Raw genomic sequence first — 17,313 nt, forward strand, 5'->3', positions numbered from 1 at the left:
TATCTATTATGTGCTTATTACTTGGAAGATAGTAAAGTGGATTCAGTAGGTTATATGTTCGTGTGTGTGTGTGTGTAACAATTACACTTAAAGAAGAGATTATTAATTTTGAAGAGAGCACAGTAGTTGATGAAAGAAGGGATGAGCAGTGCTCTTATATGAAGTTTTCAAAAAAATTATTAAACAAAAAAAGGAAGTAAAGATTAGGAGTAAAAATTTAAATGTGATTTTTTTTTAACTCTTGGAAATCTATCCTATAATGGGAACACACTCAACACATGTAAAGTCATAGGCTAATGAAGAATAAGAAGTTGTCACACAGAGAATGGGTGAGGCCAGTGTGGGAGAGGCTGGCCACTAGGAAAATGAACAGCTGAGAAAGGTAGAGATGGTACTGAGTCCAGCAATTGCTGCAGTATAGGAAAATGATGGGACTAGAGCAGTTGGGAAGCCAGACACGGGAGGACTGGATGCAGTATTTGGGGAAGAAGAATTGCCATGTCTCATGTATATCATGGAGGAGCTTAGCATGCCAGGCTTGAGGTTGTCATGCCAGTGGCTGGCCTTTAATTAAGGGCCCATTTTACTCCTGAGCCAAATATCTTTCAATTCTCATAACAAGGCAGATGGGAAGACCAAAACACATCCTACTTGTTCTGGCTGACAAAACTATGAGCAAACATGAAACCCTTTGCTTCAGTGAAAGGTTCTATGGTCCTCAGAGCTGGCATGAGCTCTTCAGAAGGACTCTCTGGAAGTGAACAAAACATGTAAGCCAGACCTGATATACATGTGTCAAGTCTTTATAGAGTCCCACCCTCCCCACCATGCTTCCTGCCCTCTTTCCTTCTGTGGGCAAATCAGCCTTTGCAATGAGCTGGAGAACAAACTTGAAGATGTCAGAATGGCAAGGTGCTTCTGGTAGATCAGCTTCAGGAAATGTATGTGCATAAGTCTGGTTGCTGTCAGTAAAAAGGGAAGTAGGGTGCTTAGCCACAATGTTCTTAAACTGTCATGAGAAAGAAAGAGAAAATAAGAGATAAGAATGAACCTTGAATGGAGATGTATATACAGGAAGCACATTTGTATATGTACATTTTGAGCTAAAACTTCAAAGAAATAGAAAAATTCGCAAAACAGTTATTCACAACAACATTGTCACTTTCTCTGCCTATTCCTGAGTTGCTGTCTTTTCCCAAAGCATTTTATTGTCAAACAGGCATTGTGACACTTAATATAATTCCCAGATTCTCTCCTATAAGTTGCACACTTCTCTTGTAAATATCTATTTCACTCCTGGGCATATACTGCAAGATACTCACACATCCATGTTTATTGTTTCTGGATTCACAATAGCTGAGAAATGCAAGTAGCCTAAATGTCCAGTAACTGATGAATAGACCGTGAAAATGTGGTGCATGTACAAAACAAAATTTTACTTAGCTCTAAAGAAAAATTAAATTACAAAATTTGAAGCTAAATGGATAGAACAAAAAAAAAAGATATTTTCAGTGAGGATGATTCAGAGTCACTAGGACAAACATCATGTGTTCTTGCTCACGTGGGTTCTAGCTTCTATTTTGTTCTGTTTGTTTAACAGAATGAAATACCTTGATTACCTGTGGATGTCAGGAAGTGGACAGTGGGAGGGGTGAATGGCAAGGAGAAGAAGTAGAACATATGTAAAAGGAGAATAGAGATGGTAATACTGGAAGCAGAAAGGTTTAAGTAGGTTCAGGAAGGAGTGTAGGGGAGATGAGCAAGAGAAGAGAAGTTAAGCAAGACAAAGTGTATATGGAAAAAAAGTGAGGGAAATTTATATAATTTAAGCCAATTAAAAATTCCAAAAGAAAGACTGAAGGGATTACCCTGAATGGCTCCATAACGGTGCTCCAAGAACTGGTGGATTACTAAACCAACTTCCCAGTGCCAGGCATGGACTATCTTTATAGCACTGTTGGTGAGGCAGGCCTGAGAATCACCAAACAACATAGGCAAGAGTCAGTCCTTGGTTACCCAACAGAACCAGAGGATGTGAATCTGCTGCTTGTTTCCAAGATGTAGAGAAATCAAGCTGAATGACTTGGAAATTTCTTGCTTGTTGGTCTTAAAAGTTCCTAAGGTTTTCTCAGTGGTCTTAAGTGGCTGTGAACTCTCCAAACAACTTGTATGTTTTAAACAGAGGAAGCCATTCTGGAGGGATATTTTTTTTTTTTTGGTGAAAAGGTCACAAAAGAAAGGGAAAGAAGACTACATTTCATGTGGGGAAAATGGGAGGAAAGTTGTAGGAGTCAGCTTTTGCCTGTGAGTGAGATCTACTTCTGAATGAAGTAGAAGAGAGAAAACACTGGTGATTTTTAAAGTAGTGACAGGGATAGTATTCACAATAGAAATTAATCGATGGAAGTGGGCTTAACCATGTGGAAGGACTGAAATGAGCAAGCTGTGTCTCTGTGAGGCAATGCTCACACTTGGCTCACCTCTGTTCCTACTAGGGGAAGCTGCTATCCCTGCCAAATTGCCTTCAGCTTCTCACTTAAGTAGAAGGTGAGGTTGTTTGATAAGAGGGAAGGGTAAGGGAATGGTTGAGATTTCGGAGGTAAATATTTAATGTAATTGTAGACGTGAACAAGACATCATATCAGCCAAAGATAAACAGTACCTACACAATCAACAGCCTAGAATGAATAAATTGCAGTTCTTGAAAGTACTGGGTTGTCAAAGAGAATGGTATTAAGACTGATGAAAAAAAAACTAGGGATCAAAAGAATAATTTGATTTTATAATGTGTTTAATGCTTAGATGTGTTTTTGTTTTTGTTGTTTTACATTTGTAACTGAGATGAGAAAACAAAGGAAAAGAAATACTGAGTTTTGCTAATAGAAGGCAGTAAAAATATGGGTATTATGACATTCTTGGTAAGTTTATGTATCTTTCACTATTAAAAATCTTCAAATAATTGTATATGAAAGATAGATTACTAGAGGCCAAACTAAAAAAATCTACTTTTCCCCAAATTATCACATTTTTCTGCCATACACCCACAGTAACAGCACAAGTAATAAGAGAAAGTCAGGAAGAAGAAAAAGCAATTGTGATCACACTACCACTGTAGATTTCTGTTCTCACCTTTAAATGGACTTTCATTTGAAAGGCTGGATCATATTGAAAATCACTAATATTCCTTTCCACAGCTTTAAAATCTGGTTCTGAAGGGATTCATGATTTTTATAAGCAATACATAAGAAAGTTTATGTCACCTGCTTCAGAGGTAGAAAGCATTTTTAGTGGTACTGAATGACTATTTTTCTATGTCAAAATTGGTGTCTTAGTAATTATGATAGCTAACAGTATGGAGTACCTGTTTATAAGTGCAAATAAGAACAACAGAAAAGATCCCAATTCATTAAGCTTTTCTACCACACCGTGGGGGAGGATTAAAGTGTCCAGTTAACCTTCCAACAGCCATGCAACAGAGGAAAGGCATACAACCAAAGCCTAATAACTGAAGACCAATAACCACCCTGAATTAAATATATAAACAGATAGGTAAATAAGGGCATTCCAAAGAACGGGAGGTGTTTTGCCAAAAATGCTGCAGAAGTTACATAAGAAGAATGATCAGGATAATGCTCTAAGTGAGACTGGATTTTGGTTTATGGGCTTTGGGTTTTGGTTGTTTGGTTTTTCGTTTTCTGTTTCATTTTGGTTTTTTAAAGACAGAGTCTTACTGTGTAACCCTGCAGGAGCAGAGCTCACTTTGAGCTGCCCTCACTCTTGTTTTCCCAGTGCTAGTGTTAAAAAGGCTTGACACGGCAAAACTCGTGAAGTTTAGCAGGAGAGTGGTTTAAGACAGTGAAAGCACTTCCATTCTGCGTGCTTCCAGCTGAGACAACCAGTGACAGGTATGTGAAATCCCAGAAAAGGTCACCAAGTACAAATCAACAGCCTAGGAGACTACAGCACATTAGGGCATGGAGAACAGTCTGAACAGGAAGGCTCAAGCCAGAGTACCAGCCTTGATGATAAAGAAATGAGTTTCCTAGGGACTGGGCTCCCCTATTCTGAAGAATAGGGGAAAGAGGATGAGGATGGGAAGGTGCAGAAAAGGAGGGAGGGGCCTATGACCCAGCTACAAATTGAATTAATTAATTAAAAAATAATTGAGTTTTCTTGTCATGGAGGGAAGTATGTATTTGTTATTTAGATGGCTGACTACAGATCCTATGTAAAAAATTAACTGCAAAATAGAGGTAGGGAGACATGCTGAAGTGTTCCATGTTATTAACAGAAAACAGAAGAGATAATGCTTGAATGAAAAGTGTTAGGGAAAAATTGCACTCAGATGTGATATCCAAATTTTTCATTAAGTCTTGTTTAGAAAGTAATACTCTGATGAGGTCCCCCTACGCCCCAATCCCCAGCCTGCTGGGTCTCCTCTCCCAAAGCTCAGCAGCAGTGAGCTTTGTCCTGTCCCTGTTTCCCACAGGTCTGTCTGCCTTCCCAGAAGCTTGCTGCCATCATTGCCCACCAACTGAGACCCCTCCCCACCAATCCCGTGTGTGCAATCCCACTACACCACTCCCAAAAGCAGGAAACTGCACCTTCTCCCTGCACTTAGTTTTCTGGCCCACAACTTTGTTTCCATTCCCAGACACCCACCAACACAAGGACAAGCTAAAGACTAAAGGCCAGCATAAAAAAAAAAAAATCAACAAGAGCCAGTGCAATATGGCACCACCAGAAACCACCTTACAACAGCAAACCCTGGATATACTAACACAACTAAAGCATAAGAAAAATGGCCTTATATCTAATCTTATCAAGGTGATAGAAGAAATCAATAAAACCCCTTAAAGCAATACAGGAAAACACAATCAAACAGATGAAGGAAATGATTAAAACTGTTCAAAACTTTAAAATCAAAATAGAAATAGCTAAAAAAGAAACTCAAACAGAAAATCCTGGAGAAGGACAATCTAGGTAAGAGAACAAAAACTACAAACTAAAGTTTCACCGATAAAATACAAGAGATGGAAGAGCGAATCCCAGGTACAGAAGATATGATGGAAGAAATTCAGACACTGGTCAAACAAAGTATTAATTCAAAAATGTTTCTAATGCAAAACATCCAGGAAATTTGGGACACTATGAGAAAACCAAATCTAAGAATAATAAGAATAGAAGGAGAAGATTCCCAGCTCAAAGGCCCAGAAAATATTTTCAAAAAAAATCATAGAAGAATTAGATGCCTATAAGCAAAAGACCGTATTATCAGAACAATACGAAAGGATTTTCATCAACCCTATATCTGAGAGAGGGCTAATATCCAGAATATATAAAGAATTCAAGAAGTTAAAAAGCAATAAATCAAGTAATCCAATTTTAAAAATGGGGTTCAGAGCAGAGAAACACTTAAAGAAATGACCAACATGCTTAGCCATCAGGGAGATGCAAATCAAAACGACCCTGAGATTTCACCTTACATCCATAAAAATGGCCAAGATCAAACACTCAAGTGAGAATACATGAAGAAAGGGAACCCTCCTCCATTGCTGTTGGGAATGTAAACTTGTACAACCACTTTGGAAATCAATCTCATGCTTTTTCAGACAATTAGGAATAGTGCTACCCCAACATCCAGCTATACCACTTCTAGGCAAATATCCAAAATATGCTCAAGTATACAATGACATTTCCTCAGCCGTGTTCATATCAGCTTTATTCATAACAGCCAGAATCTGGAAACAACCAAGATTTCCCTCAACAGAGGAATGAATACAGAAATACATTTACACATCGTAATACTACCCAGCAATTAAAAACAAGGAAATCATGAAATTTCCAGGCAAATGGTGGGAACTATATAAGATCATTCTAAGTGAGGTATCCCAGAAGCAGAAACACACACATGGTATATATTCACTTATAATCGAATATTAAACAAATAATATAGAATAAACATACTAAAATCTGTATACTTAAAGAAGCTAAACAAGAAGGAAGGCTCTGGGTAAAATGATCAATCTTCACTCAGAAAGGCAAATGGGATGAACATTGGAAGAGGGAGAAAACAGGGAACATGACAGGAACCTACCACAGAGGGCCTCTGAAAGACTCTACCCAGTACAGTATCAAAGCAGATGCTGAGACTCATAGCAAAAATTTGTGCACAGTACATGGAATCTTATGAAGGAAGGGGGAGATAGAAAGACCTGGAGGGAACAGGAGTTCCACAGGAGAGCAACAGAATAAAAAAAAAGATCTGGGCCCAGGGGTCTTTTCTGAGACTGAAACTCCAACCAAGGACCATGCATAGAGGTAACTTAGAACCCATGCACATGGCAGCTCAGTCTCCAAGTGGTTTCCCTAGTAAGGGGAGCAGGGGCTATCTCTGACATGAACTCAATGACATGAACTCTTTGATCACCTCTGCCTGAGGGTGGAGCATCCTTACCAGGCCACAGAACACAAAGCAGCCAGTCCTGGTGAGACCTGATAGGTTAGGGCCAGAGGGAAGAGGAGGAGGACCTCCCATATCAGTGGACTTGGGGAGGGGCACAGGGGGAAAAAGAGGGAAGGATGGTGGGATTTGGAGGGGATGAGGAAGGAGGCTACATCTGGGATACAAAGTGAATAAACTGTAATTAATAAAAAATAAATACAATTTTAAATAAAGGAAAAAAAAGTTTTTCCAGTGAGACTCCAGTGGAGAAAAACAAATGAGAATGGTTATCTAGGACACAGCTTCTGGGATAGGGTCCACTTTCCTCTCTGCACTGGGATCCCATCTGGCATAGACCTGTGCACGTTGCCAAAGTCTCTGAATTCATATTCATATGCTGTGTCTGGAAGGCCTTGTTTCCTTGGTGTCCTCAGTCTGTACTCACTCCTACAGTGTTTCTTCTTTCGCATAGAGCTCCTTGAGCTCTGAGGGGAGAGGCTTGACAGAGACATCTTAGGACTGAGTGTTCCAAGGCCTCTCACTCTCTGCGCATTGTACAGTTTGGGGTCTGTTTTCCCCCATCTACTATAGGACAAATCTTCTCTGGTGATAGCTGAGCCACACACTGATTTGTAAGTATAGCAGAATGTCCTTAGGAGTCATTTTGTGGTTACAGTTCCTTGAGCAGAACAGAAATTTAAATTTTCCCCAGTGTCTCTGCCCTGTCGAGTTTCAGGATCTGGGCCACCCAGGCACTGTCAAGAATCGATTCCATCTCATGGAGTGGACCTTAAATCCAAACAGATATTGATTTGTTACTCCTACAAGCATTGTGCCAGTATACCACCAGCATACCTTGCAGACAAATCACCAATGTAAACTGAAGGGTTTGTAGTTGTGTTGGTATTCACTTTCCTTTCTTTAGTAGCATGCAGAGTAACTTGACTGGATTAAAAGAATATGGTATATTACACAATGAGATATTACTCAGCACTTTAAAAAGCTGAAACTTGCAGGTGAATGAATGGAGCTTTCTTAGAAAAGGTTACCCTGAGTCAGGTAACCAAGACTCCAAAAGACAAATGCAATATGTATTATTTTATATATGGATGTTAGCTTTTAAGTCTTCAATAATCACGCTATAAATTCATATTATCACAGATGTTACATACAGAGTAAGGGACTGAGAGAGAGCTGTATCTCCCAGAGAGATGTATTTCCACAGAAAGGGGAAATAGACTAGATAGTTATGTTTGGATGGGGGATGTACTAGAACAAGAGAATCATATGAGGAGGGTAAGGAAAATGATGATAAGGGGAAGGAATATATAGAGGGAGAGCTAAAACTAAAGGTCATTGGATGGGTGAGATATAAACCTAATACAGAATAGGTTTCTTAAAATATATGTGTATGAAAACAAAATCTCATCACTAAATCAAACCTCCAGTTCAAAGTATGGGTTACATACATCTAATCGAGTTGTTGGCCAAAGGAGATTCTTGGATATCCCCAAAGAACCCAAGCTATTTTGAAGGGTATTGGTTGCTCTAAAAAAACAAAACAAAACAAAACAAAAAAAAAACAGATGCTGGAGACAAGATATACAAAACTTAATCGAGAAGACATCAAGTGGTGCCTATCTAGAGCCTTCACCTCTACTGACTAGTGTTCATGGTACTGGAAGGAACTTTTAAAGGAGCTTGAAACTAACATTTAAGTCTTGATCACCTAGCTAAACAGTATGACTGGAAAAGAAACAAAGGTTTATGGAGAATTCCATTACTAAGAGCCCCAACAGAGAAAGAAGTATGTTGGTTAGTTTTAAATGTCAGTTTGAAACAACTAGAGTCACCTTGGAAGACAGTGCTGTTGGAGAAATTATCTAGAACAGATTGGATAGAGGGTAGGTCTATGATGGATTGTTATTGATGTAGGAAACCCTAGTGTGTTGTGAGTGATGCCAGTGCCTAGACAAGTGATCCTAAACAGTACAAGAAAGGGGAAACATAACTGAGAGTAATCAAGCAAGGATATACTAGTCTTTCCTCTTGACTATAGATATGAGATGCCTTGCCTTCATTTCTCCAAAATGATGGGCTATAACTTGCAGCTATAAACCAAACAAAATGTTCTCTTGCTTATGTTGCCTTTTGTTAGGGTAGTTTTTCACAGGAAAACAAAACAAAACAAACAAACGAAAAACTAGAACAAAGGACTAGACATAGTCTAGTATGAAATAGATAGCAAATTACTCTTTAGTCCCAAAAGTATAGGTTAATGCAGCAGAAAAAAAAAAGTGAGTGTATACCATGCCTGTCTTTCTGTTTCTGGGTTCCCTCACTCAGTATGATCTTTTCTAGTTCCATCCATTTGTCTGCAAATTTCATGATTTCCTCGTTTTTAATAGCTGAATAGTGTTTCATTGTATAAATGTCCCACAATTTCTACATCATTCCTTGGTTAAGGGACATCTAGGTTTTTTTTCCAGATTCTGGCTATTTCAAATAAAGCTGCTATGAACATAGTTGAGCAAATGTCTCTGCTGAATGGTGGGACATCTTTTGGGTATATACATAAGAGTTCTATAGCTGGATCTTAAGGTAGTGTTATTCCCAATTTTTTGAGATGGCTCCAGATTGATTTCCAAAGTGGTTGTACATGTTTGTACTCCTACCAGCAATGTAGGATGGTTCCTTTTCTCCACATCCTCTCCAGCATGTGTTGTCACTTGAGTTTTTGATCTTAGTCATTCTGGTTTTGATTGGTGTAAGATAGAATCTCAGAGTTGTTTTGATTTGCATTTCCCTGATGACTAAGGATGTTGAGGATGTCCTTAAGGGTTTCTCTGCCATGTGATATTCCCCTGTTGAGAATTCTCTGTTTAGCTTTGTACCCCCCCTTTTAATTGGATTATTTGGTTTGTTGGTGTCTAATTTTTTGAGTTCTTTATATATTCTGGATATTAGCCCTCTATCAGATGTAGGGTTGGTGAAGATCTTTTCCCAGTTTGTAGGCTGTCATTTTGTTCTGTTGACAGTGTCCTTTGCTTTACAGAAGCTTTTCAGTTTCATGAAGTCCCATTTAATAATTGTAGATCTTAGAGCCTGTGCTGTCAGTGTTCTAGTCAGGAAGTTGTCTCCTGTGCCAATGAGTTCAAAGCTCTTCCCCACTTTTTCATCCAACATATTTAGTGTGTTTTCTTTTTTATTGATATCTTTGATCCACTGGACTGTAATTTTGTTCAGGGTGATAGATATGGGTCTATTTGCATTTTTCTACATGTGGACATCCAGTTAGACCAGCACTATTTGTTGAAGATACTATCTTTTTTCCAATGTATGGTTTTGGCATCTTTGTAAAGAATCAGGTATCTGTAGGTGTGTGGGTTTGTTTCTGCATCTTCGATTCGATTCCATTAATCAACAAATCTGTTTCTATGCCTGTACCATGCAGTTTTTATTTCTGTTGCTCTATAGTACAGCTTGAGATCAGGAACGGAGATACCTCCAGACGATCTTTTATTGTAAAGGATTGTTTTTGCTATTCTGGTATATACTCACCTAAAAACGGATAGTAGCCGTATAATATAGGATAGCTGTACTAAAATCGACAGACCTGAAGAAGCTAAACACTTAGGATGACCCAAGGGAGGATGCTTGAACCTCGTTCAGAATGGCAAACAAGATAGACATCAGAAGAGGTAGAAGAGAGGAAACAGGACGTGAGCCTTCTATAGAGAGTCCTCTGAAAAATTTCTCCCAACAAGGGATCGAAGCAGAAGCTGAGGCTCACAGCCAAACTTTGGAAGAAGAGCGTAGGGACAGGAAGAAGGACATGGAGGGAGACAGGAGCCACACAAGGAGAGCAACAAAGCTAAAAAATCTGAGCCCAGGGGGTACTGCAGAGACTGATACAGCAACCGAGGACCATGCACAGAGAAGACCTAGCCCTCCTGCTCAGATGTAGCCAATTAGCAGCTCAGTTTCCATGTGGGTTCCCAAGTAAGGGATCAGGGGCTCCTTCTGTCATGAACTCAGTTGACTGCTCTTTGAACAGTTGCCCCTGATGGTGCGGCCTTGCCAGTCCACGGAGTAAGAGGATCCAAGCAGTCCTGATGAGACTTGATAAACTATGGACAGATAGCAGAGGAGAGCTCTCCCTTTCAGTGGACTCGGGGAGTGGATGGGGAGAAGTGAGAGGGAGGGTGGGACTGGGAGGAACTGAGGGAGGAGCTGCAATCAGATATATAATGAATAAATTATGAAAGATGTATGCCGTGGCATGGAAGAGGATAGAGAAAGCTGAACTAGTTTTTTTTTTTTGTTTGTTTGTTTTTTTTATATATGTTTGTGATCTGTTTGGGTCACTGCAGCTATAATGGTAACTAGCACCATTTAATTGATACAGTGCTACAGAATGCTGAGTCAAGAGAGCCACAGGGGAAGAGAATGAGGAAGTGGAGACAAGTATGGACAGCATTGCTAAAATTTGCCTGGAAGAAAGATTTACAAGTTCACCTGGATCATATGGATGATGAAACTCACCCAGGTGTGCAAAGAGCTCAAGGCAATGGGTCAGAACTTCAACCTCAACTGTTCCAACAAGCATCCAACCAACTGACCTATATTTTATTTGGTATCTGGAAGTATTTACTCAGCATCACACCATTAGTTTTCATAAAACGATAATACTGCAGTTTACAGTTTTCTGGTATTGAAAAAGTGTCAGAATCAATTGTTGGAGAAGCAGCTTGGGGGCTGGAAAGGGTCTGGAGATGACTGTAGAAGAATAGTACACACTTACGGTGCGATCCACACCTATTATAAGGAGTACAGCTGCACGTTGTATAATTGGAAATTGTCATTTCCAGAAAAAAAATCTGTTTTCCTAAGCATATACCTCATTATAGAAGAAGCTAAGCTAAAAGTGATCCCAAAAAACTTCATCCTAAAGCTCATGTCTGACATATACCTAGAAAAGAAAAGAAACCTATCCAGATTTCTGCCTGTCTTCTCTTTAAGGTCAGTATATACACCATGCATGAAATAAATGTCACGTCAAGTAGGACTACTTCAGAATAGTGAAATATGTTGCCATTTAGGTTTGAGGTCTTGGTTCTTAAACGTGGTGCTGAAAGTAGACTGTAAGAACAAATGTGAATTTATTAATACCAAGAAGAGAAAGGACAAAGGGGAAAGAAGGAGAGAGCGTAAAAATGATTACTCAAATATGTGCCAGCAAGGAGCTAAGTGTTTGAAAATACATGATCTTTCAGTTTTCACAAAAGGTCTTTCAGAGCTATTTTCTACATTTTCCAACATAGCCAAAGTGAGACTCAGAAAAGTCAGTTCCCTGAAATAATATGTGATGTACAGATTGAATGTACGCATGGCCTAGCCAAATTCTGACTGTAACAATAAAGTATTACGTGATGGCTAAAGTAGCAAAATCTTGTCATTAGGCTACAGCATGATGCTTTACTTCTTGGTGGATTCGTTGTTGCTGTTAGTTTGTTTTGAGAAGAAATAAATTTTGTGGAAAGTCCCAGACTTCTGCTAAACTGTGTCCACTGAAGCTTAGGTGTGGCTGCTTGTCATCTAGCATTCATGGGAGCATGAGCTACAATGGAAGAAAGGGTCCACTCCTGACTCAGTCTCAAACTCATTCAAACTGTGTCATGAACCCAAGAATAGGAAGTAACTAACACATCTGTACTTTACTAGTGTAAATTACACAAGTGGCTTCTGTTCAATATATATATATATATATACATATATATATATATGTATATATATATATATTTACAGGGTTTTTTTTCCTAGAAGACTGGCCATCCAAGTTCAGAGCTCAGTTCCCAGAAGGACTCAGTGCCCTCAGAGCCCAGGGAAGGCTTGACCATGGATGTAAAATGCCATCTTGTTGAATGAGTAGGTAATTTTCATGAAACAATAACAACTCAGGCTAGTTTGATTCACAAAGAGGAACACAAAGAGTAGAGACCCAGAAAGCTCTAAGGGTTAGCTTCCCCCTGATTTCCCATGTGCCCTTTGTCTTGTGGGCATCACACATTGATTTGTTCTCTCTCTCTACTAGACAATTCTCTGTGCAGCCCCCACCCAGCACATGCAGGGAATCTGCCCAGCACACTCATGCTCACTAGTTCATGGAAAATTCTTCAGAGTATAAATCTTTATTTCAAGATTCTTCTTGTTCAAAATTTGAGTTAAGTCTTCCATAGTGCAACACTTGTCCCCTGAATGTTCCGAAAAAAAAAAAAAAAACAGGATTCAGCTTTCTTTTCTTTCTTTCTTTCTTTTTTTCCCTTTCTTTAAAGATTTGTTTATTATACAGTATACTGCCTGCAAGCCAGAAGTGGGCACCAGATCTCATTAAAGATGGTTATAAGCCACCATGTGATTTCTGGGAATTGAACTCAGGACATTTAGAACAGTCAGTGTTCTTACCCTCTCAGCCGTCTCTTCAGCCCGGAGTCAGCTTTCCTTAACTGGAAACCATGTAAATAAGAGATCAAATGGATAGGTCTGACAGGGGGGCCATGGCTACCTGGTCTCTGATCTCTGATCCCATGATTAGATTTAGTTTGTACCAACATCATGCATGTTTCCCAGTTCAAGTTTGACACTTTTATTTTTGTTTGGAAAACTCTATAAAGTATTTATTCAGTATTCTTTAAAAAATATGTACCAATATAGTGGGATTTTAATGAAGTTCAAAAATGGGTTTTTCCTAGAGTGAGTTGGTTCAAATCCAGCTTGTGTTGAATTCTAACATGAAATGTTTTTGTCAACTAACAAGACTAGTAGGACTTTCCTTGATAAACTGGCAGCAATATCATCTGTTCATGATACAGAAATAGCTTTGCCTTCATTAGAAAACAATCTATCTCCTAGACATTCAGTCTAAGATAACAGACAAGCTGGTAAGGCATAAGATGCAGGCAAGAGACACCTTGCTTTATAAAAAATAAAAATGTGTAACAAAATACGTTTAAAGATATCAGAATATGTGCATATCTTGGTAACTTTATTATTTCTAGCTTGGCATCTACACAAATATTCTGTTGAAAAATCCTGCCTATTGTAAAAGACTTCAGTTTATACCATATAAATACACAAGGCTCTACATTGTACATTTCCCTTTTAAAATTTATATTGGATTTCTACTGCCATGACTAAATAATCCATAAAATCTGTTCTCAAGAAGTAACACTTGTTACTTAGAATTTTTTGGAGAATATAATTTATAACTTCACTTTCGTGAAAAATATTTCTTACAAGAAAGGTTATTTTAGACAATGTTAGGAGATGACCTTCACCCTAAAGATAAAAATGTTCTGGAGCAAGGAGAGCAGGGACTATCTCTGACATGGACTCAGTGGCAGGCTCTTTGACCACCTCCCCCTCAGGAACTGGCACAGCCTTGCCAGGCCACAGAGGAAGACAATGCAGCCAGTTCTGATGAGACTTGATAGGCCACGGTCAGATGGAAGGGGAGGAGGACCTCTTCTATCAGTGGAGGAGGGGAAGGGGAATGGGGAGAGAAGAGGCAGGGAGTGTGGGATTGGGAAGAGTGGAGGGAGGGGGCCACAGCCAGGATACAAATTGAATAAATTGTAATAAATGATAATAATAAATATTTTTAAAAAAGGTGCTGGAGCTGGAGTTCTAACTGTCAGTTTTCCCTAATGTTCTCTTCTTTGGAAATGGTGTCAGTTTGTTCAGATGTGCTTATCCCAGGGAAAGAATGTTCAAAATCCAATGTGAATGCTATTCTCATTAAAATGAGTTTGCACAAACTTGCACAGAGCTAACAATATCCTGTAGAAGTTAGAGACAGGTCAGGTCTTCCTTGACCATCCTTAGAAGGTTTGCCAAATACCTTAACAACTCCCATCTACCCACTTGTGAGATATTAGTTCACACAGGTTTGGTGTTATAGAAGCCCTAGACAGCCAGTACAGATGACCAAGCACTACTGGGGAGTGGATTTAGGAAGCTCCACCCCTTCAGTGAAGCCATAAAAATGTAACTTGATATACTGTGGAAGAGAGTTAGATATTATGTTAAAAGGAATTAAGATTTTTAAAAATTGAAAATATTCGTGCCTGTGGAAAATGTCATGGGAACACTGAATTCATCAGGATTCCAATTTTCCAAAACAAAACAAAACAAAAAAATTAGGGAGCCACAGGTGATTAACACCACAATGTTCTATGACAAAGGCAAATCATGAGAACTGGTAGACTCTGGGTCTAAGCTACACCTGCATGAAGATCCAATGGGCCCCAGGGCTGTGGGAGATCCCCAGAAACCATTGACTTTGTGTGTGCAGATGGTGTGTATGTGTGCCTATGTGTGAATGTTGAAAGAACATGGCCTGTTGCATTTGGGAGCACATACAGTTCCAAGCCAGGAAAGCACAGAAATAGAGAAGACAATGGTTTGTCAAGAGCAACCTGCACAGCTGAGTGAAGGATGTATGCATGAAGGCCATATAGCTGTCAGGATTTGCTGGGAGCTACAAGTTGGCAGAGACTTCCATGGGTTCTCAAACCCAGTCCCTGACTGGTAGCAGAGGCAGTAAACCCAGAATCAGGAACCTGCATCAATCCATCACTTATGGATTTTGTGTGCATTGAGTTTCTTGATTCCCTACTATGTCAGCAAGCAATAACATTGAATAACAATGAACCAAGGGGTGTTTTTAAATAAATGCATACATATCTAAGGTCTAAAAAATTATCTGAGAAGAATCTTTCACAGACAAGGCATCCTGAAATTTTATCAGATAGAATGAAAACATCAAAAATGTAAACACTAATGTAAATGTTTTAAGATTTTTCTGAAAGCCTGGTTATAACATTCTTATGAGAGCACATTTTAAGTCTACTTAAGACATAAATATTAAAAGATAAAGAGATAAGTTAGCAGTTAAAAGCTCTTTCAAAAGACCCAGATTTGGTTCCCAGAACTGACATGACAGGCCACAGTCATTTATCACTCCAGTTCCAGGGGATCCAGTGCCACATGAGTTTGCATATGTTGCATGTAAACTCACGTAAGCATGCACATATACATAAAATTAAAATGTAAATGTATGTTCAATTGAAGATTAGTTATTGTAAAGACAATGGCATTTAAAACAACACATTGTAAACATAAGGCTTTCTCTACTATTTTGTAATTACTCAGCAAAACCAACTGAGAAGTAAGCAAATAAAAATGAACCCAAGGCAAACACTTGACAACACCCGGACAACCATGCTTAGAACCTGATGACTGACAGCTCTATCTCCACACTGAGGGAACTAGACACTTCTGTCTTCCCAACCTCATGTCAGAGACTGCCAGATGGTCACGGAATCCTGTATCTATCTCTTGGAGGCTGGATATTTTCACTGTGGATTTTTCCCCGAGCTATTCCCAGAGGCGTGAGGCATTCCACAGGCTCACCACTCGTCACGGTTGGTTGGAAGGTAAAATCAACCACACATTTCCTTATTTGGTTATTAATTTCAAAAAGTCCAAGAAAAAAAATCTACTTCCTACATTATGAGTTATTGAATTTGCTTCAAAGTTTAATACTCTTATTGAGCTGAACACTTCCTATATTCAGATTGACTTCTACATCCTCAGAGCAACTGTGCAAGGGGGCCTTTATTATATTCCCTTAGGGAACTGGAAACTGAAGCCTCGGACAGTTGACTAGCTTTCCTAGTCTCACAGTAATTAATCAGAGAGCCCAGTACTTCAACATCACAGCCTGGCCAAACCAATCCCATTCAAGCTGCTTCTTTGCTACAGGTCAGACAGACAGAAGCTCATGTAATCCTCACCCGAGGCTGTGGCTGTAGCCGAAGGTTTGTTTACTTGCACAATAAATCTTATTTTGTGACTGTTGTTTTTCTAAGAACTGTTTACTGAGCACTTACTATGAGCCAAATAACACTGGTGCTCTTATTTTTTTCTATCAACCCCCTGAAAGCACCTCCCCTGTTCTTCACGTGAAAGAACAGATGTGAATCATTAAGCAACCTGTTTAAGGTCACACAGTTGGAACCAGAGCCTCTAAGTTATCATTTAAGGAAATATTTCTTTCTTTTATTAAAGAGTTCTCATCTTAATTTGTTTCTTACATAACCTACATATTGAGAGCTAACAATGATTTGTATAGAATAACCTTTTTCTCAAAGTAAATATGTACATTTTCATGTCACTGTAGACCAAGATAAGCTGTGACGGGATCTCAGCTAATTTCACCAAATTTCAAAATAAAATGTATAAAAATGTCTATCTGAAATAGAATAAGCATCTATCTTTTAAAAAATAAAAATTAAAACAAATATGAGAAGAGACAGAGACCCTGGCTGCTAGGTTTGCCTCCATGTTGTCTTCTTCTGAGGCAGCACAGTTCAAGGATTGATTACTTGACCAGGAGGAATGGTTCAAATCAGCTTAAATATAATTTTCAGTGGTGTTTTTCAGAGCAGTAAAGTAGGGAATAATTTGGTTTCATTTTCTGGTTGCATACAGGCTTTCTAGACTTTGAAACAAAGGGAAAGATCATTTGCTTTTTGCCTGCCCAGTGCCTATTCATTATTACACTTACAAATATTTAACACAGTACTCAGGACTTAAATTACTGGAAAGCACAACCATTGTGGTGCTCTGTGCTCGGGAAAAGTGAGGAAAGGAGATACAGGGAATCAACCATTGCTGCTTTCAAGAAGCGCCTGATTTGGGTTGCACTAACTCTGAAAGCTTTTGTTTTTAGTGACATTTAAAACCTTACTAATTGTCTATGATGGTTTTAGTGCTTTCTGAGCATGAGAGTATGTCTTTTCAAT

The sequence above is a fragment of the Meriones unguiculatus genome, chromosome 6, assembly GCF_030254825.1.
Source record: "Meriones unguiculatus strain TT.TT164.6M chromosome 6, Bangor_MerUng_6.1, whole genome shotgun sequence".
Lineage (NCBI taxonomy): Eukaryota > Metazoa > Chordata > Mammalia > Rodentia > Muridae > Meriones > Meriones unguiculatus.